Raw genomic sequence first — 22413 nt, forward strand, 5'->3', positions numbered from 1 at the left:
TTAGGGATGGTAGAGGTAAAGGGAGTTAAGGGTGATTTCAGGGTTTGGTATGGTTAAAGCTAAAACACCATGGCCAAGAAGGCACGCTACCAACTGCGCCTTCTCTGGGGGATTTGCCATTTCATTCCTGAGCAAGACCTGAAAACTCTAGTCCAGTCTAAAGAGTACCAAAGATTGAACCACTGTAATTTTCTTTTTGCTGGCCTCCCCAAAACCCACCTATCTCCTTTAAAAAGCATCCTCCATTCAGCGGCACGTTTCGTCTACGGGGCCAAAAGAAATTACCATATTACACCTATACTGCTTTATCTTTGCTGGCTTCCATTTGAATCTAGGTCAATATATAAGACTGCTTGCATCACCCACCTCTCGCTACCTGGCCAACAAACTCAAAATATCAGGTGGCTCCAGACCCTCACGCAATGCTGAAAATGTACTGCTCGAACTTCCAACTTTCAAACAGGAAAGACTTATGGCGCAATCCTTCTCCGGTAATAAAACTCAAATTTGGAACTCGCTACCTCCAAAACTTCTGACCACCGCCTCTTTCTGAATTTTTTACACTGATCTTGAAACTCTTCTCTTCCAGAGACACTTCTATCAGTAAGTCTCCTCGCCCAGCTCCCCACCAGGCACACACACCCTCATCTCAGTTCAGGACCCTGATTGCTACATGGCACTCACAAGAGTTACTACGACCCTCCATCTCAATTTTGTAAATAAGTATTCTGTACTTGTATAACCCAAATCACTCCACCTTTTCTTATTATGTAATCTTGAGGGAATGTGTAATTTTTTAATCTGTAACTTTCACCACGAGTACCTGGTGTACATATAAGTAGTTTTACATACTACCATGCTACTCTCGTTACTTATGTTACTTTCTTCGCTCTGTTGTAAAGTGCTCAGACACCTCCGGGTACAGTTTGTGCTAAATAAAAATGAATACATAAGTAAGTAAAGGGAGGTAAGGGTAATTTTAGTGTTTGGGGTGTGTAGGGATAAAGGGAGGCAAGGGTGATTTCAGGGTTTAGGCACGGGTAGAGGTAAAGGGAAATAAGGGTGATTTTAAGGTTTAGGGGTGGGCAGTGGTAAAGGGAGGTAAGGATGATTTTAGGGTTTGTGGGAGGGTAGAGGTAAAGGGAGGTAAGGGTAATTTTAGGGCTTAGAGGTGGGTCGAGGTAAAGGGAGATAAGGGTGAATTCAGGGTTTAAGATGGGTAGAGGTAAAGGGAGGTAAGGGGTTTAGTGGGGAGTTGAAGAACAGGAGGGGAGGGTGTTTTTAGGGTTTAGGGGTGGGTCGAGGTAAGGGTGGTTTTAGGGTTTGGTTAGAGGAGGTGGTAAGTGTGATTTTAGAGTTCGGCATAGGGAGAGGTAAGGGTGATTTTAGGGTTTTGGGATGGCAGAGGTAAGGGAAGGGTGGTTTTATTTTAGGTTATGGGAAGGGTTGAGGTAACAGGAGGTACTTTGTGGGAGATGGTAAACGAAGGTAAGGGTGATTTTAAGGTTTAGGGATTACATTGGATGTGGACTTCTTTTCTGGTGCATCGACCTTTTGTAAAATAAATGGGTAATTTTAGTGTTCAGGGGTGGGTAAAGGTAAAGGAAGGTAAGGGACGGGTGGAACAAACCTTTTGAAAACACTGCGTGGTTGATGATGAACTAAACATCCGCTAAATGATAAAAAGGGAACCAACAAATGAGTAAATGTGGCACAGCAGTAAATGTTCATTCTCAAAAACACATTCTGCTTGGCAACAGTTTTAATGGAAGGGTGTTTGCTTACAGCTTCATAATCATTAAAAGCGAAAGGTAACCAAAATATATGTTTGTGGGTTTCTGGTTTTATAATTTAGAGTATGTTTAGTCATCATCAAACACGCAGTGTTTTCAAAAGGTTTGTGTTTTCACACTTACGGCCCAGAGACAACATTGTAGCATGAAAATTACTTTATAGCGAAAAGGGATTTATTACTTGTTTGTGCGCTTCGCCAAAATAGCTTCACTATGTAAAGTAATTTGCGTGCTACAAAGTACTCACCAACCCGTAATCAAGTTGTCTTGCAAGAAAGAAACAAAAAAAGTACCACAATCTCAGCACAGGCAGCAAGGGAGTCCACTGATTAAGAAATCAATCAGTACTTTGCCCATGCTCCAGGGAAGAGAGAAACAGACAAACTGAAGATGACACATGCTCGCCGATGAGAAGCAAGAAAAAAAGAGTTACAACGAAGCCAAACAATGTTAAGTAATGGCCAAGTCCAAAGCCCTTTATAGTTTTTTTTTAACACAAGGTCTTTACATGCAATAGCACATGCACTAGGCAAGACCAAAAGATCAGAAGCCACACTCTGAGTCAACGGTCTGAAAAGTCGACCTATGTTTTCAAACCTTTGTTCAAGTAGTTACAAATGTCAAGGTGAGACAGCTTGCTTGCACATATACATGGTTCAGAAACACCCATGAGATTGGGTCCCTTACTGACACAAGATATGGAGGGCTTTCTATTCAGCAGGAGCGTTTTATGCCAAAGCAGGAAGTGTCTGCTATATGACAACAAAGAGACAACTGATCCTGCAAAACGTCGCTACCCCACAATCACCACAGAGCGTAAATGTTCCGGCACTCCAAAACATAAAGGCATGCATGGGGTATTTACCTCTGTCCTTTCTCTTCTTGTAAGGTCATAATTATACCACTGAGAATACCATGACACTAATTTTTTAGGCAGTCTCAAATTTGGACCAGTGCAGGATGGTTAAATTGAAGAAAAATACCTCGCAAAGGCCAGTGTTGGGGCTAGGAGACAAACCTTTGGGAAGCTACCAACAACCATGGACAGTTGCTGGACTCTGGACTGGTACTCAAGCTAAATTAAATAAAGAGTAAAGCTGCAGACTGCACAAGATCTGCTCAGTTAGCATGCAAAGGAAGAATAGGTAGACGGGACTGGTGGTGAAGTCCACATTCAAAGTCTGTATTTGTTCACAAAGAAGGAATGCCATAGGACATAGCCACTAGCGCCTGCACCCACCCCATCTGCCCCATACGGTGTCAACCAAACAGATGCTATTCCATTCCACTTCTTGTTGAGGACTGCAAACTGGCGGGGAGCAGTTCATGTAAACTGATTTTATGTTGTTGGTAGCAAAGCATAACATGTAAAACAGGTTATTGATTCAGTTCTAGGAGACATGCTGAAGTTAGCCAACGAATCATAGGAAACCCAACAAGAAGCATGTAGAACACATGTTCTTCAATGCAAGTACCTTTTGGTGTATGTTCCTATTCTCGTTCACGTCCTCTCATGTAACACTTGGGCAAATCACAATAATACTCCAATAAGTCATAGAAGGCTCTATGCTCCTCTCACTCACTTGCCACCCAGCATACCTTGTTCTAAGGCGGTGTGGCTCCCCATTCCTCAACACACAGTCATCACTTACACTGCCACCTGCTAAATCAAACTGCACAATCCAGTATTTGCTGCTAACTTCCTCATCAAGGTTCCTGGTAGCTTGAACCTGGAGAAAACCATCAAACAGCAAACACTCCTCCATACACTCAAAATGAGAGTGCATATTCAAGCACCCACTCTATCAACTTACTACACCACAAAAGCTCCTGACCTTAATTCTCATCTCTGTCATCCATTATCATTTTTGTTTTACTCGCCAATCACCACTCCACCATCAGGCCAGGTCCATAATCCATATGTTGATTAACATCCTGCTCAGCTACCAGTGGCAGAAGGCACGGATCAGTTGGGAGTAAAAAAAGAAAGAAAAAAAAAAAAAGTACTTCCTCGCCACATCTCTACTTCATCGTCCCTACGTCGTCTCTCCTGGTCGGCGGCATGAGCAGGAAGCCCCCAGGCTCCCCTAAGAACGTTGTGATTGGTCTGAGCGCCGTGGTTCAGCGCTCAGACAGGCAGTGGGAGCCTGGGCATGTTCTCCACCCTGGCTGTGATACAGCCTGGGTGGAGAACATGCAAAATGTGCATGACTGGCTGGCCCCAGACAGCGGTCAAACAGTTTTGCACACTTAGTGTGCCACCACTCCTCCCCATGCTCCTCTGTTATCAGAGCAGGCCCACCCCACCAGCAAAGCTGTCGTAGCAGGAGAACATTTTATTTTTCCTTTATTTCACTGCTCCAAAGCAGTGGGGTGACACTCCTCTGCCTTAGAGGAGGAGGAGGAACCACCACCGTCAGCTACTCTACGTATCCCAAACCAATTCCATTAAACAAACAGCAATTCTCACAGGATCTGCTCACGCCTTCCTGGACCAACTGAACCATGATAATGACAGCGAGCTCACCGACATCTCCTGCCCCTCACAACACATAACTAATTTACCAGACAAAGTTTGAGGTGAACATAGTTTCACATACCTCATTGGCCGAAGTTGGGATTGTTTCAAATGAGGTGAATGTGCTAGTAAACAAGCACTGCTGTTGAGGTTTATGGACATTTTAACACTGTTTATTGCAATTTAAAGTAACAGGGGATTCCTGGCTAGACGACAGGGAATCATTAAAGCATGTGAATTTATGGAAAATCCAATGCTAGAGAAGTTTCCTCAAGGAGATGGTAAGGGTTAAAACTGGAAAAGAGGCACATAGTGAATAAAACACACCTCTAATGTCCAGTAGTCATTTATCTTCAAAGAAAAAACAAGACTTCAAGGCAAGGTTAAGTAAATAAAATTGTTAGAATATAAGCAAAAAAATCCAAAGGTGCTAGAACCTTTCAAGATGCAAGCTCAAACCGGTCTAACGGGTTTACACATGAAGGGCTATATTTTCCAATAACAAAATCCTTTGGCTAATGTTAGTCTATGGGTGGTATTTATGTGTCCTCAAATCCACTTTATGACTGACTGGGAACACAATGTTTTAAACAGTTTTTAAATAATAGGACAGAGGTTAGAGACAATACAAATACAATGTGTCCAGTTTGGATACATCTGGCTGCCCTCTGTAAGGGCTAGGGGTCACGCCGCAAGACTAGACAGCTGAGTGGGTTTGAAACGCTGCTGCAGAGTTTCCATCAAAAAACAGTTTTACAAATCGATCACCCAACCAAAGTATTGGCCCTATCCATGTTGAAGATGACATTGCTGGGTGTCAAACCAGGTCCCACAAAATTTTTGTGGTCTATTTAACCATCTGAATGTGTCAAATGGATAGTCTTTCGGGATACGTGGACCAGTTGAGGTCTAAACCGGTACCAGTACGTTTTTAAGTTTCAAAAAGTTCTTTCAGGGAGGTGGGGTCAAAGTCTATAGTGGAACAACCCCACTACCAAGTCCCTTTAGGATACCAGGCTTTAAGCGCGCTTATACATTTAAAAAAATTCTGTCCAGTTTTCCAGTGTCCTGGGCACCCAGCTGAGCCAAATCCTAATTAGTTCCTGTTGGGAAGTTGAATTTATGGCTAGGGTGTGACTGCACCTTTACGTAGCAATATTTTCAGAATTTATACGTTAGTGTATGAGGTCCAGAATCAGAATGATAAGCTGCAGCCACTCAACAACCCCAATGGCAGAGGAAAACAAAAATATCTCAGTCTACCTGGAGTTATACATACACATACGAGCAGGAGGATGGTGCACACACACTAATACGGCTCGCAAGACAGTATCTTTGCAACTCATCAACCACAGGTGAAACTATGTTTTGGGTAATGGATGTGGCCTTTAAGGCTGCTAAAACCACAACACTCATAGCGGGCTGATGCACTGAAGAGAGGAACCACAGCTCCTCACTCTGTTGGACGTGCAGTCTTCCTGTCTGGCAGGAGTACGATCGCCTCATCACTGAGCAGTTCATCACATGTCCTTCAGCTCTGGTCATAAGGCCAAGAACTGTAGGGCCCAAATCTTCTCTTGAGCTTTAAAGGAAGGCAAATACCAGAAAGGGACTAGCACTGGCAATGTACTCTCTACACCGATATGCAGAGCCCTCTTAAAGCCAGAAAAGTTGTGACTACTGGGAGGTCAGTATTTATCCTACTATGGGAGCACAGATGAAAGCCTGAGTCAATAATAGCATAACTATACATTAATTTCCAAACTTTTATCCAAATGTGAGGAAAGGAAGTCCACCATCGACAAACCACAGCCTACAAGAAAGCCATAATCATGTGCAGCATACATCTGGAATCCCAAATGGCCACCCAGCATTCTTCATGCAAACCACACAAAACAAATCTGTCCTGTGCCCAACAGCATACAAGGGGATGACGGTAAAATAATCTGTACCCTCTGAACCACAAACCACTGACATCAGAGCCAGTCACCTTGCAGCAAATTAAGAGAAAGCAGTAGTCACCGCCTCAGTATGATGAAGGGTACACTTTGGGTGCATGCCCTTTCAGGAGAGCTGTGTTCCACTTCTAAACATCTCTTGTTGGATTATGGAGGCTCACAGGTTATTACTTCAATTGACTGCAAACAAAAATGTACAGAACAGGAAAAGGTGACACCCATTATCAAAGCCACGGAAAGGACTTTTGTCCCACACACCTATTATTGCGAAATTATATCATGTGGATTCTCTTATAAACCATGTACCGATAAAATATCCTTCACGTTTTTCATCTTACTCTTCCTCCAGGCTAAAATCCAGACTGTCTCATAAACCACTGGAAGGCCCGTTGCTCCCTCACAGCAAACTCTTACAAAACTAAGTTTATGGATTTTCCTAATCCACTACACCTACATGTTTTTCCTTTCTTCATCTCTACCTTGTAACAACCCTCCACAAAATCTTCGCCTACCACCAGGAACAGAGGAGTGAATTCATCATGCAGCTGACCTCCTTCATCAAATCCCCTGCAATAGGGGTTCAAGTCCAACTTCTCAACATATGCATAATTTAACACCTCTACTTTCAACAGGTTAGGACCTTGATCAGCTCCTATCATGACATTCCCCTTGTGGTGCTCTGCTATCCTCGAAGAGGAAAAGAGGCAGTGTTCGGGCCTGGACCATGAAGCGAGGCCCGACCTCGCCCAAGGGCCGGATCGTTCCCCCTGCCGCCAACAGCTCCTCCTGTTCGCGCTCACCCTCGCTGCTGCCTCCAGTAGTGTTTGAGCCCCCTGTGCCCTGCACAGCACTCTGCCTGCGGTTTGTTTTCTGTGATTGCTAATTGTGATTGTGATTGTGATTGTGATTGTTGGTATTCATACTCTGCCCACTGCTGTATTTTCCGTGTCCATACTCTGCTCACTGTTGCCTCGCTTTTCTCGCCTCTTCCCCAGTTACAGGTTTCCTGCTGCTTCCCTCGTGGCCACACCCCCTCCCGTCTTATAAGAGGCCACTGCCGGTCAGTCAGGGTGACCCCGACCTCGCCCAAGGGCCGGATCGCTCCCCCTGCCGCCAACAGTTCCTCCTGTTCGCGCTCACCCCCGTTGCTGCCTCCAGTAGTGTTCGAGCTTCCTATGCTTTGCACAGCACTCTACTAGCGGTTTGTTTTCTGTGACTGGTAATTGTGATTGTGATTGTTGGTATTCATACTCTGCCCACTGCTGTATTTTCCGTGTCCATACTCTGCTCACTGTTGCCTCGCTTTTCTCGACGCTTCCCCCGTTACAGGTTTCCCGCCGCTTCCCTCGTGGCCATGCCCCCTCGCCGCCCGCTCCTGCCTCCCCGCTGCTCCTCCCTCCTCCTCCGCCTGAAATGGCAACCGTCATCCAGACGAGCAGCGGACGCGTGTAGCGGGCGCAGCGATTGTGAAAGCGCCAAAAGCAAGCCCGTCTGCGCCTGGACTGTGCCTAGCGCCAGAACCCCTGGACCCCGTGCCCGCCGCAACGCCAGACTGCACTACGACTCAAGCACCCTCAACGCACTCAACACCGGACGAGACCACCCCTGCTACCAGGCCTTACCAAAGCACACCCAAGGGGCCTTAACCTGTCGGAGCTGCAGCTTCACCAGCATCCAGCCAGCCAAGCCTCCAAGCAGAGAACCCAACCACCTTAGATGCATCCTCCTCAACACCCGCTCCGCTCGCAAGCACGCCATCGAACTTTGGGACCTCCTAGATTCTACCGCCCCGACGTCGCCTTCCTGACGGAGACCTGGCTGAACGCCACCTCAGCACCAGACATCGCCATAGCCATCCCACATGGCTACAAGATCTCTCGCAGAGACCGCGCCAATGGAGTTGGAGGGGGAATCGCCATCGTCCACAAAGACACCCTCAGAGTCTTGACCAACACCGACGACACCCTCACCACTGCCGAACACATGCACTTCCAGATCCACACCGACCCCAACACGACCCTGAGAGGAACACTCGTCTACAGACCACCCGGACCATGACCACAGTTCAACGACACCATCGCCGACCTCACAAGCACCCACGCCCTCACCTCCACGGACTACATCCTCCTCGGGGACCTTAACTTCCACCTCGAGAATAACGACGACGCCAACTCCACCGCCCTGATCAACAATCTCGCCAACCTCGGACTCAAACAGCTCTTAACGACCCCCACCTATGCCGCCGGACACATGCGGGACCCCATCTTCTCCGCAAGCCCCCACGTCTCCTTCAACCACACCACCGACCCCCACTGGACCGACCACAGATGTGTTGAGTTCACCTTCAAGAAACCCACCACACACCACCGCACCCAACAGTTGCCACGCCGCTGCTGGGGCAAGGTCACCAAGGACCAACTGACAACCACCCTCGCCCTGAGACCACCCGCCGACCCCATCGACCCCGACACTGCCTCGACCAACCTCAAACAGAGGATCAACGACTGCGCCAATGCCCTCGCCCCTCTCAAGATCTCCACAACCAACCACACCAACAAGATAGCCGCCTGGTTCACCGAAGACCTCCGGACATCCAAGCGCACCTGCCGGAAGCTGGAGAAGAAATGACTCCACGACCCAACACCAGACAGCCACATAGCCCACAAGAACGCCAACCGCAGACACCACCAACTCATCAGGACCACCAAGAGGACCGCCTTCAAGGACCGCCTAGACAACAACGCACACAACACCAAAGAACTCTTCAGCATCGTGAAATAACTCTCCAACCCCAGCTCCAACACCAACGACATTCCAACATCACAGGACCTGTGCGACTCCCTGGCCACCTTCTTTCACCGCAAGATCACTGACATCCACGACAGCTTCAAGTCCGACACCCCGCACCCACCACCGAGACCACCACCCCCGCGACCTCCACCCGCACCAGCCGCCTGGTCCACCGTCAGCGACGAAGACACCATCAAAACCATGAACTCCATCCACTCCGGATCACCATCCGACCCCTGCCCTCACCACGTTTTCAACAAAGCCAGCACAACCATCGCGCCCCACCTCCGGAAAGCAATCAACATCTCCTTCGAGATAGCAACCTTCCCGGAAAGCTGGAAGCACGCCGAGATCAACGCCCTACTGAAGAAACCCAAGGCGTACCCCAAGGACCTCAAGAACTTCCGGCCCATCTCCCTGCTCCCGTTCCCGGCTAAAGTCAGCAAACAGCTAACCCGCTACCTCGAAGACAACAACATCCTGGACCCTTCCCAATCCGGTTTTCGCAGCAACCACAGCACCGAAACCGCCCTCATCGCCCCCACCGACATCAGGATCCTGATGGACAAGGGAGAAACAGCCGACCTCATCCTCCTGGACCTACCAGCAGCCTTCAACACCGTCTGCCACCGTTCCTTATCAGCACGCCTCCACGACGCCGGAATCCAAGAGAAGGCCCTGGCCTGAACCACATCCTTCCTCTCCGGCAGAACCCAGAGCGTCCGCCTCCCACCCTTCCGCTCAAAAACCACCGAGATCATCTGCGGCGTCCCTCAGGGATCCTCCCTCAGCCCGACGCTGTTCAATATCTACATGGCACCGCTCACCCACGTTGCACGACAACATAGCCTCAACATTATCTCCTACGCAGACGACACCCAGCTGATCATCTCGCTCACCAAAGACCCCCACACTGCCAAGGCCAATCTCCACAGAGGAATGAAGGCTGTCGCCGACTGGATGAAGGAAAGCAGACTGAAGCTGAATTCAGACAAGACGGAGGTCCTCATCCTCGGACCCACCCCATCAGCCTGGGACGAATCCTGGTGGCCCACATCGCTAGGCACCGCCCCGGAACCCACCGACCACGCACGCAACCTGGGGGTCATCCTCAACTCTGCCCTCTCCATGACCAAGCAAGTCACCACTCTCTCGGCGCCCTGCTTCAACACCCTCCGAATGCTCCGCAGGATCTTCAAATGGATCCCCCCCGACATGAGAAAAACCGTCACCCAGGCCCTCGTCACCAGCAGACTCGACTACGGGAACGCCCTCTACTCAGGAACAAAATTAAGCTCCTGAGACGACTACAACGAATCCAGAACGCCTCGGCACGACTGATCCTGAACGTCCCCCAACGCAGCCACATCACACCCCATCTGAGAGGCCTACACTGGCTCCCCGTCAACAAGAGGATCACCTTCAAACTCCTCATCCACGTACACAAAGCGCTACACAACACATGTTGGACAGGCCACATGACGGGCCGCTCTCCCCCGGCTCGACCAAGCCCGAGCCAGTCATACAAGCACCACACACCACCATTGCACGTCCTACGTCCCCTCAGGGACACCTGCCCTCGAGCATGATAACCTCGTGGGTCCGATCCACGGCCGACCCACGCGCCCAGCCCGGGCCGCCATCTTGGACACTTCGCCACGAGGCCGCCTGGCCCCCGATCGACCTCAACCCTGGGCCTAGCCCGGCCTCAGACATTCCGGCACCACCCTCCACCCAGGAGGCGAGCGAGCTACTTGGCCAGTCAATGGGAGAAAGAGGTGTCGATGGTTCTCCCCCGGCCAGTGCCGCTCGCCCATCGCCTCCCCGGGCGCTGGCTCCACCCCCCTGCTGGGTGTCTGGACTCCCTCATCCCGGACCTCCCGACCTCCAAGTGCGAGGGTCCGGACATCAAAGCACGCCAGCCCTATAACTGGGGCAGCTCCAGAACAGGAAGGCAGTTGTATCTTGGAGTCGAGAGACGAAAGAAGAACTCATCCTGGACGGACTACTGGCGCTGCCGTAGCTCTGTCCTGTGCACCATCATCCTGCCTGTTGGCGCTGCCACAGCCGTCGTAACCTTCATCCTTCACCGTCGTCCGGATCTGCTGGCGAGGCCGCGGACCGTTGTAACTGTCATCTGCATCGGGACCTGCTTGGCTTCTCCACGGCCCGTCGACCATCCTTCATCCATATCGGGACCTGCTTGGCTTCTCCACGGCCCGCCGACCACCCTTCATCCATCTCGGGACCTGCTTGGCTCCTCCACGGCCCGATCAGCAACCACGCCGAGCTCGAGGATTGAGAGCTATTGAACTCATTGGTAACTAAGACTGTCCCGCTACCCTTTTCCTCAACCAGAGATCAGAACCGAGGGGACCCCTGAGTCCAGACCTCCTTGTATTATATCAACGTAACCTAAGAAGTGCATATAAAGTCTCGTTAACCTTCAATCTTGTGTGGTGTCCGTCTGTGGGGGGGAAGTTACTTATCTGTACAGTCGTTGGAGACGGCTCTCCCTGGAGACCTCTCCCCGTAATCTCGGCCGACCCTCCCGGTCCGTCTAACATTGGTGGCCAGCGGCGCGATCCGAATCACCGCATAACGTACAGAGAGTAGCTCACCCCACAACGAACAACAATGTCGACTAAAGAGAGCGGATCAACTGAGAAGTTCCAAATGGAAAAGCTAGAGGAATACAGCCATCGTGAACTAAAGCAGTTCTGCATCGAACTAGGTATCGCTACCACCGGACTAAGTACCAAGGACGATTTTAAGCATGCCCTAGAATCTTGGGCAGAGACCGGGGATGTCGAAGCCCCGGAGCAAAGCACCGCGAAAAAGACCAACACGGCCCCTGAAGAGCAAAGAACGGGTCTCTCGCAAGACGAGATCCAAGAAAGAGAAAAAGCCCGACTACACGAACTTGAAATGGCCCGACTCAAGATGGACATAGAACTCAAATTGGCCGAGCAAAAAATAAACTTAGAGCACCTTCGCCTCCGAGAAGAAAGAGAGGAGAAACAGAGGCAAAGGGAGCTCGAGGAAAAAAGACTAACGTACGAGCACGAGCGGAACCTAGCCGAGATCAACCTGCGCAAACAGAATAAAGAATTAGGGGTGCCCGACAGACCGTCCACCCCCGGGACCACGGACAAAAAAGTGCACATCCCCAAGGATGTGGTCCGAGAATATTTTCGAGAAGACGACATCCAGCAATGGTTTAAGGCATATGAAATCGCGATGACTGCGCACCGGATCGATAGAGCCGACTGGGGAGCCGGCCTATGGGGCAAATTCCTCAATGAGGGCCGCGATACTCTGTTACAGCTCCCAGACCACCAGATGACCTCCTACGACCATATGAAAGCGGCCCTCCTCACTCGCTATGGCCTCACGCCCGAGATGTACCGTCAGAGGTTCCGAGACTGCACACGCATTCCAGGTACAACTTGGGTGGACTATGTAACGTACTTCAGCCGAGCCTTCGAAGGCTGGATCAGAGGGAACAACGTCACGACCTACGAGCAGTTGTTCAATCTGATGGTATGGGAGCATCTGTCCAACAACTGCTTCATTGAACTACGCCAACACCTCCTCGACAGCAAGTTAACCGATCCCCGGCAGCTCGCAGCCGAAGCTGACCGGTGGGAGATCACCCGAGTGGGCCGGAATGGGTCCTACGAGCAGAACAGGAACAACAATGGTCACCACCGATCCAGAGGAGGAGGAGGGGGCCAAGGACGAGGAAGAGACAACACTCCGGCCGCCCCCACTACCAGCACCACCCCCCCGGCCAACCGGGGCAGCACCCCGGCGCGACCGGGATACAGAGCCAATGTTACATGTCACCGATGCCAACGAGTAGGCCACTATGCAAATGACCCAAGCTGCCCGCAGTATCCGAGCCCAAGACCCCGCCAGGTGGCCGCCGCGGCACTAGGGGAAGAACAGATCTCCGAGGAACCAGAAACAGACGAGCAAGAGTATCAAGGGTGGGAGCCAGCCGCCATGACTCTCGCGTGCTTAGGGGGAAGAGACATGGTCCCGCGGGTCCCCCTACCCGCTAACACCCAGAAGTACAGCCAATGGGTGAGCATCAATGGACAACGGGCCGAAGCCCTTCGAGACACCGGGGCCAGTGTGACAGCCGTCCGCTGTCATCTGGTGACCCCAGAACAATATCTACCGAACATTCTCTGCCCTGTACGATCAGCCGACAACTCGGAGAGTCTGTGTCGGATGGCCTGCGTCCCCTTTGAGTGGGGAGGGGTCTCCGGCATGTTGAAAGTAACGGTCCGAGACGACGCCCCCGTGGACTGCCTCCTCGGAAATGACCTGGAAAGCTCCCCGTGGGCAGCCGTGGAGCGAAAAGAACACTTGGGGATGTTGGGCGTCCCAGACTGGGCGTGCGTCACCACCCGGTCTATGGCCGCCCGTGCCAACCATCACCCGGAAGAACCAGAATGGCCGGCGCCTCCGCCTCCGGTCGCCCCCGCCGAGACCCCCGACCAGGGCATCCCCCTCGAACCTGCTCAACCTTCCGACCTTGCTAATCTCGACCAGTGGGCTCAAGAAGGGGGGCCCACACAAGAACAATTTCGTCAGGAGCAGAAGACCTGTCCCTCCCTTGAGGGACTCCGACAACAAGCGCTCGCCCAAAGCGCAGGGGATACCTCCGGAACTCATTGGGTCTACTGGGACAATGACCTACTGTACAGCGAGCAACGAATCGCCGAGCTGGGGGCCAACCGAGTACTAGTGGTGCCACTCCGCTTTAGAGACTTCCTGCTAAATCTGGCCCACGATGTCCCCCTGGCAGGGCACCTGGGACAAGATAAAACCTACAGCCGCCTAGTGACCCACTTCTTCTGGCCAAAAATGAGAAACGATGTGCACCAGCATTGCCGATCTTGCCCCACGTGCCAAGCCAGTGGGAAGAGCGGCCGCAAATTAAAGGCCCCCCTGCAACCCTTTCCCGTAGTCACGACCCCATTTGAGAGGGTCGGAATAGACATTGTGGGACCCCTAGACCCACGTACAAGACAAGGCCATCGCTTCATCCTAGTACTAGTGGACCACGCCACCCGCTACCCTGAGGCTATTCCTCTCCGGACCGTCACAGCCCCAGTGGTCGGCAGGGCCCTGATGGGGATCTTCTCCCGTGTGGGGTTCCCCCGAGAAGTCGTCAGTGACAGAGGCACGAACTTTATTTCCAAATACATGAAGTCCCTCTGGCAACAGTGTGGGGTCACCTACCGCTTCACGACCCCCTATCACCCCCAAGGAAACGGACTTGTTGAGCGGTTCAATCGCACTCTAAAAGGGATGATCGGGGGATTGGAGGAACCCCTCCGTCGCCAGTGGGACGTGCTGCTGCCGTGCCTCCTCTTCGCCTACCGGGAGGTCCCACAGAAGTCCCTAGGCTTCAGCCCATTCGAGCTGCTCTATGGGCACCCAGTACGGGGGCCACTCAGCCTGATCAAAGAAGGCTGGGAGTTGCCTCCGGCCAAGAGTCCTCCAGATGTCTTCCGGTACCTCCTCACCCTCCGCAACCAGTCCCAGCGGTTCAGAGACCTAGCGAAAGCCAACCTAGAGGCCAGTCAAGAGGACATGAAGAGATGGTATGACCAGAACGCCTCATCTATTGAATTCGAGCCGGGGCAACAGGTCTGGGTAATGTCCCCCACAGAACCGTGCGCTCTCCAAGACAAATGGACGGGACCCTTCAAAGTAATCGAGCGCAAGGGACCCGCCACCTATCTGATCGATATGGAGTCCGCCCGGAATCCGCTCCGAGTCCTCCACACCAACAGACTGAAACCCCACTTTGCACGAACAGAACTCAGCCTCTTGATGGCCACAGACAACGGGGTTGAGGACGACTCCGAGCCTCTCCCTGACCTCTTGCGGACCCAGGAGCAAGACGGCTCCGTGGATGGGGTCCGACTCTCGGAGACCCTCTCCCAGGAACAACGCCAAGAGTGCCAAGCCCTCCTATCACGGTTTGCCAGCCTGTTCTCCCTCACCCCAGGTGTCACTTCCTGGTGTGTGCACGATGTGGACACCGGAGACAGCCCTCCTATCCGCCACCGGGCCTACCGCGTACCTGATCGGGTACGGGCCTGCATCCAGGCGGAAGTAACTAAGATGCTCACGCTCGGGGTCATCGAGCCCTCCGACAGTCCATGGGCCAGCCCGGTCGTACTGGTCCCCAAAGCAGCCGCCCCCGGAACCACACCCGAACTCCGGTTCTGTGTCGACTACCGGGGCCTGAATGAAGTCACCAGAACGGACGCACACCCCATCCCCCGGGCAGATGAACTGGTCGACCGAATGGGCGCTGCCCGCTACCTCAGCATCTTCGATCTAACGGCAGGATATTGGCAGATCGGCCTCACACCCCGAGCACAAGAACGTTCTGCCTTCTCCACCCCCGATGGCCACTATCACTTCACGGTCATGCCCTTCGGCATGAAAAATGCCCCAGCGACGTTCCAACGGCTCGTCAATCAGGTCCTGGCGGGGCTCGAAGAGTTCAGCGCCGCCTACCTGGACGACATCGCTGTGTACAGCCACCACTGGACCGAGCACCTCCACCACCTCCAAGCAGTGTTGCAAGCCCTTCAGCGAGCTGGCCTCACGATCAAGGCCAGCAAATGTCAAATTGGACAAGGGTCAGTGACCTACCTCGGACACCAAGTGGGAAGCGGTCTAGTGGCCCCTCTTCAACTGAAAATTGCCGCCATCCAGAACTGGCAACCCCCTAACACTCAAACTGAGGTGCGAGCCTTCCTGGGCCTCACGGGCTACTACCGAAGGTTCGTGAAAGACTATGGTACCATCGTGGGGCCTCTCACCGAACTCACGTCGAAAAATCAGCCCAAGAAGGTGAACTGGACCCCAGAGTGTCAAGCGGCCTTCGAACAGCTAAAGGCCGCCATGTGTTCCGCTCCTGTACTCCAGGCCCCAGACTACAGCCGGGAGTTCGTCGTCCAGACGGATGCCTCCGACCAGGGCATTGGGGCGGTCCTGTCCCAGGTGAACACCGAAGGCCTTGATCAACCGGTGGCCTTCATCAGCCGGAGACTCCTACCACGGGAGCAACGCTGGAGCACCATAGAGAGGGAAGCCTTCGCTGTGGTATGGGCCCTCAAGAAGCTCCGACCCTACCTTTTTGGCACCCACTTCCGGGTGCAGACTGACCACCGACCCCTGCAGTGGTTGATGCATATGCGGGGGGAAAACCCAAAACTGCTACGCTGGTCCATCTCCTTGCAAGGTATGGACTTTACCGTTGAACACCGGCCTGGGTCTGACCACGCCAACGCGGATGGCCTGTCCCGGTTTTTCCGCCTCGACGAAGAGAGTCCCCAAGAGGATGGGTAACTCTCCCCGCCTTCAGCTGGGGGGGACGCATGTTGGACAGGCCACATGACGGGCCGCTCTCCCCCGGCTCGACCAAGCCCGAGCCAGTCATACAAGCACCACACACCACCATTGCACGTCCTACGTCCCCTCAGGGACACCTGCCCTCGAGCATGATAACCTCGTGGGTCCGATCCACGGCCGACCCACGCGCCCAGCCCGGGCCGCCATCTTGGACACTTCGCCACGAGGCCGCCTGGCCCCCGATCGACCTCAACCCTGGGCCTAGCCCGGCCTCAGACATTCCGGCACCACCCTCCACCCAGGAGGCGAGCGAGCTACTTGGCCAGTCAATGGGAGAAAGAGGTGTCGATGGTTCTCCCCCGGCCAGTGCCGCTCGCCCATCGCCTCCCCGGGCGCTGGCTCCACCCCCCTGCTGGGTGTCTGGACTCCCTCATCCCGGACCTCCCGACCTCCAAGTGCGAGGGTCCGGACATCAAAGCACGCCAGCCCTATAACTGGGGCAGCTCCAGAACAGGAAGGCAGTTGTATCTTGGAGTCGAGAGACGAAAGAAGAACTCATCCTGGACGGACTACTGGCGCTGCCGTAGCTCTGTCCTGTGCACCATCATCCTGCCTGTTGGCGCTGCCACAGCCGTCGTAACCTTCATCCTTCACCGTCGTCCGGATCTGCTGGCGAGGCCGCGGACCGTTGTAACTGTCATCTGCATCGGGACCTGCTTGGCTTCTCCACGGCCCGTCGACCATCCTTCATCCATATCGGGACCTGCTTGGCTTCTCCACGGCCCGCCGACCACCCTTCATCCATCTCGGGACCTGCTTGGCTCCTCCACGGCCCGATCAGCAACCACGCCGAGCTCGAGGATTGAGAGCTATTGAACTCATTGGTAACTAAGACTGTCCCGCTACCCTTTTCCTCAACCAGAGATCAGAACCGAGGGGACCCCTGAGTCCAGACCTCCTTGTATTATATCAACGTAACCTAAGAAGTGCATATAAAGTCTCGTTAACCTTCAATCTTGTGTGGTGTCCGTCTGTGGGGGGGAAGTTACTTATCTGTACAGTCGTTGGAGACGGCTCTCCCTGGAGACCTCTCCCCGTAATCTCGGCCGACCCTCCCGGTCCGTCTAACAACACCGGACCTACATACCTCAACGACCGACTCAGCTTCCACACCCCCACCCGCAGCCTCCGCTCTGCCAGCCTCGCCTCAATTCCCCGTATCCGGAAAACAACCGCTGGTGGCAGACCCTTCTCCTACCTCGCCGCCAAGACCTGGAACACTCTCCCTACCAGCCTACGACAGACCCAGGACCGGCTGGCCTTCAGAAGACTTCTCAAGACCTGGCTCTTCGATCAGTAGTGGCCCCCCAGCGCCTTGAGACATTCACGGGTATGTAGCGTGCTTTAGAAATACTGTGATTGATTGATGTTTTGACCTATTTTAGGCCTTTTTTGGAGGGTTTATGCTTCATGTCAGTTCATGGTCTTTTGAGCCGGTACGCTCGTTCATGCATGGGTGAAATTCCACCAGGAGTACAACATTCTATTCCACGAGTAAAATGTATATGAAGGTATATTTCGAAATTTTCGCATTTCAGGTAAAAAAAAGTCCACCATTAGTTCTGACATCACCTGAGAAGGGCTGGTTTGATTCTAAAGCAAAGCAATTCATTGTAGACGTACATAGAGTCAGCAGCAGGGCGCTGCTAATTTGCTTCCTAAAGCAACCAGCAACTCCTGTGTTAAGGGAGGGAGTAGCAAAATATTATTTAGCCTAGGGAGGCAAATATTCCTCCACTTCTCCTGGTGAAGGGAGATAGTGTTCTAAGCCAGCCTGCGCAGTTCCTAGGAAGCTTTTTTACCCTCTGTGCGAGGACATGAATGATTTATGCACACATTAATATCACGTTTCTTAATCTCTGTGCTCTGTCATAGCTCCCTGAAGGCAACTGGATGCAGGCTAGTTAAACTCACAGGTCCTTGAGGGATGGAGCCTGACAAGCTAGCAGCAAAGAGAGAAGTCTGCTACACACACCAGAGTTCTTCAGCAAGTCACCTCCACAGCAAGACTGTCACCCGCCAAGTACATCACAAACTTGCCATCCAAACCTGGTAATACAACACCGCCTCCCTACGTTTATGCAGCAACTATGCTGGGATCCTCAGTTTATTGTAGCCCTTTAATGATCTGCAGGGCACCACAGCCTCATGGAGATTTCCTGATAAAGGAGGTGCCATGTTGTAGGTACCACCAACACATGCAGGAGGTAGAAGCTGAAGACTTTATTCAGACAGGAGCTAATTGTGTTCTGCAAGGCCGCCTACACACCAGCCACCAGATGAAGAATGTCACCACACAGAGAAGATACATAGAAAGAATACTGAATATTCAATGACATCCTAAAGCTATAACTTGGCACTCAACAAGTAACCAAACAATGAAACCAGATTTTCCCTGCCAACCCTTACTGTGATATTATGGCTGAAGGAAATGTCAAGAAGCGGTGGCCGCCAACTTTGGTCTTCAGCGCTGGCTTCAAAGCTACAAGGACCCCTTCTTCCTAAAAAAAGAAAAGGAAAAAGAAGGGAGTTAGCAACAGAAGGTGTGGGCAAGGTAATGTACAGAATGTGACATGCTGCGAAGGCAGCTTCAGAACACTTGAGTTATACTAATAGACAAATGCTGCCCTTGCTTGAGGAGCATCACTGCCAGAGGGCCATCGATTTCATAGACTCCAGTACTGAGAGTTTACATTCAATGACACTGTTTTCTAGGTTTGCAAGTGAGCTGGATCTTCACCACCTCTTTGAAACTCGGCGTGTGCAAAGTTTTCTTTTCGGTCAGCAATGTTTTCAGAGTTTCAGATTTCACCATTCACAAAGTTTCATTTAAATTAGCCCCTGTAAAGTCATACTGCGTGTTGTAATAATTTCACTCTAATTTAACTAAGAGTTGTTCATGCACAATGGCAAACGTATAAAGACCTTTTCTCTGCTAAGATCCTGTTTGTAGCAACAAAAAAAATCACAAATAAAATGACTTCCGATCTTGAGTATAACTCGACAACCTTCACAAAGCTGACAAGGTTTCCCCCACACTTCACACAGGTTGCTAAATATAAATATTTTTTTCAAGTCCCTACAGGTCAGAAGTGGATGCAATCCAGGACACCTCATCATGTGGGCCAAGTCGCAGTCGCCCTCAGAGTAAGAGTAAGAGTAAAGTTTATTGCACAGTTAATTAAAACTCAACAATTTAAGATACATTGTTTAAAAGAAAGGGTGGTTACTAATAAGAATAAAAGAGTAAGTATCAAAAGTTAAAATGTTTCAGTGGTTCAACTTCTTCTGCAGTCTAACCAAAAGTTCGAAAAATACCCCAGAACATGTTTCCGGCTATTGGTCAGTTGCTTCTTTTTGTGCCTCCTTGATTCTCTTTGCCACTGCATCAAGAAATTTTGTGGTTCTGCAGTTTAGTTGGATCTCGCTTGGGTTGAAGCATAGGGCAGTTTTCTCTAGTAAGAAAATACTCAAAGTGCTGAAAGGGTGCGGGATGTTGACCTATTCAGCAGTACGTGGCAAATGCATAAGTATCCACACTCAGATGCAGGATTGTGTAGGGAGGGCGGAGACACATGAATGCAGTTTAAAGTAAGCAAAGTTACTTCCCACACATTTGGAGCAGGGATGTGGTCTGTGATGTAGGAAATGCGATGGCAACTGATGTGCTAAGCTGCACACGAGTCAGTTCGGAATATAATACAAGAGAAGAGTCTGGGATCCTAATACTAGTTAGGGTGGAGAGCAGAATGTGGTGGTCAACAGTAGCAAACGTCTGAAGAAGTAGAGGAGTTTGAGACCAGTAGAGAGATGACTTTGGTAGGCTGAAGTTATCAAGTTGGATAAGTGAATGGGTAGATGATTAAAACACTCTGTTCGAGTCTGGGCATTAATAGGTGTGAGGAGCCTCGCAGTGGGTGCAGATTTTTGTAATAGCCACCTTGAGTTGTCAGACCTCCCACCCAGCACAGCCCCTTATTACCCATCAGAGCAGGCATTAGATGATCAGAAAGCATGGCAGGATCATTCTCACTGCCTTAAGCTGCAAGAGAAAAAAAAGGCAATAGTTCTTGCATATAATGCGAGTGCTGATCTGCTTGCCTCATTTACTTTCCACATACATCAGAAGTGTCATGCTAAGTACACCTTCAGCCCAGACATCAGCTCAGTGACTCTTCCTCAACATCATAAAAGCCTGTGTGCGCCAAAGTTTGTGCTTCTGTGCAATCGTGGAATGCATTAGATTAAACAAAAACAACCTTTCAAGTCTGCTCTTCAGCCATACCCCAGTAAAAATATCTTTGTTGCTGTGATTTTACAGACAATGTGTAAGGAAGGCAGAAACACATAGGTGTGGATGGAGCGGTCAGACATGAGTATTTAAGGGGATGAAGCAGCACAAGGGAGAGCGAGCTAGAAAACATAAGCACTCATCGAATGCAGAATAAATATGTGAAAGGATACAAGTCGGCCAATAAAAAGAATCATAAAGAGGCTATTATCCAGGGAAGATATATACACAAAAAGAGGAAGGAAAGCCAATGAATAAGAAACAAACACATGAGTGACCATAAAGACAACCAATGAAACAATGGGTGGGCTGTAAACCCACTACGAGTTCGCATTAAGTCATTCACAACCAGTCAGCTTGTGTTGTCTAGTAGGTGAGCCCTAAAAAATGACAATGGAACAAGACTTCGGCAGGAGATGTGAAACATGGCTTAAAGCTCATTGTTGAATGTAGGCTTCATAACGTTTTTATACATGATAGCAGTTAGTACTGCTACCCTCTTCTGAAGTACTCAGAATTTTATAAATAGTGGAACTGAGGATCAACCTTCACCCAAGAGGAGAAAAACTACTGTCTCCTTTCCTTTTTGCGGATGAAGCAGGCCTCTCCAACTTGCTCTGCACCTCTGAAGAGCTAAACCGACCGTTCATAAAATCGCTGCAGCTCACCAAAAGTAGAGATCAGCTTCACTTTGTACAATGTCTGCATGTGGGACTAGGGGTTCTGATGACACTGCAAGGTGACATATAGCTCTCAGCAGAAGACAATTAAATGCTTGGCCAATGCCCATTTGCCTCTCAAAGTGGAACTAATATTATTTAGGCGATACTTATGATACTTATAGGCACCTTTAAAGGGGAAACCGCGTTTAATACTTAAATCCAAATCCGGTATTTGTAAAGTGCGAATATATCACCCTTCAAGGGTTTCAAGGCGCTGGGGGTCTTCAGTGAGATTAAGTGAGCTATTGCCTAAAGTCACACAGTGCTGAGACGAGCTGCCGCCGGCGATCTAACGGTAAACCCTGCGCTCCGGAGTCAGCTGCCCTGGCTGCTGCGCCACACCTCTCCCCTATACTGTTGCCTGCTTATGGCAAGAGAACAGGAAGTGCAATTGGGGTTATACCACCTCCTCAGCTCTGCCACCCCGCATTGAAGCGCCACTAAATTCATGTCCTCCACATGGAAGCAGAAAGACGAATGTGACAAAACACACCTGCGAAACCTCACCCTCTTCCTCTAGGGGAAAATTTTATCTGTGGATAAAAGGAGCACTCTCCCAATAAGCTGCACTGTCCCCAGGGCAAAACACTTGACTAATACAACTGCCAGGAAAAAGAAATAGATAATTACTTTTGGAACTAATTGCTCTGGGTCACTTTCTCTCCTTCGGGCAGCATACTGGGAGAAAGGATTATTCTACTGCCAAAATTCCAGTGTACTGTAGGATATCAGCAACAGGTGAATGACAGGTTGATTTGTGAACGTACAGAGCACGCCGATACCCTTTGGTGCACTGACACTGAATGCAAGCTCCGTTCCAGACACGGACCAAAAAGCATTAAAAGATGGTTCTTCAGCTGTACCTGAAAGTTCAGAAGATTAGACTACAGTT

General features: G+C 50.9%; 1 protein-coding gene across 1 annotated transcript in view; it reads right to left on the reverse strand.

The window, feature by feature from the left end:
* The window catches only part of DNAJC5 (DnaJ heat shock protein family (Hsp40) member C5), a 109182-nt gene extending 90171 nt beyond the window's left edge, over positions 1–19011 (reverse strand). Inside the window, exon 1 of the mRNA XM_086949752.1 lies at positions 18918–19011. The gene's annotated coding sequence lies outside the window, so the exon portion shown is untranslated. The remainder of the gene's footprint in view (positions 1–18917) is intronic.
* Positions 19012–22413: the final 3402 nt, after the last annotated feature.

This window comes from Lissotriton vulgaris, unplaced genomic scaffold (genome assembly GCF_964263255.1).
Source record: "Lissotriton vulgaris unplaced genomic scaffold, aLisVul1.2 SCAFFOLD_722, whole genome shotgun sequence".
In the NCBI taxonomy this organism is placed as follows: domain Eukaryota; kingdom Metazoa; phylum Chordata; class Amphibia; order Caudata; family Salamandridae; genus Lissotriton; species Lissotriton vulgaris.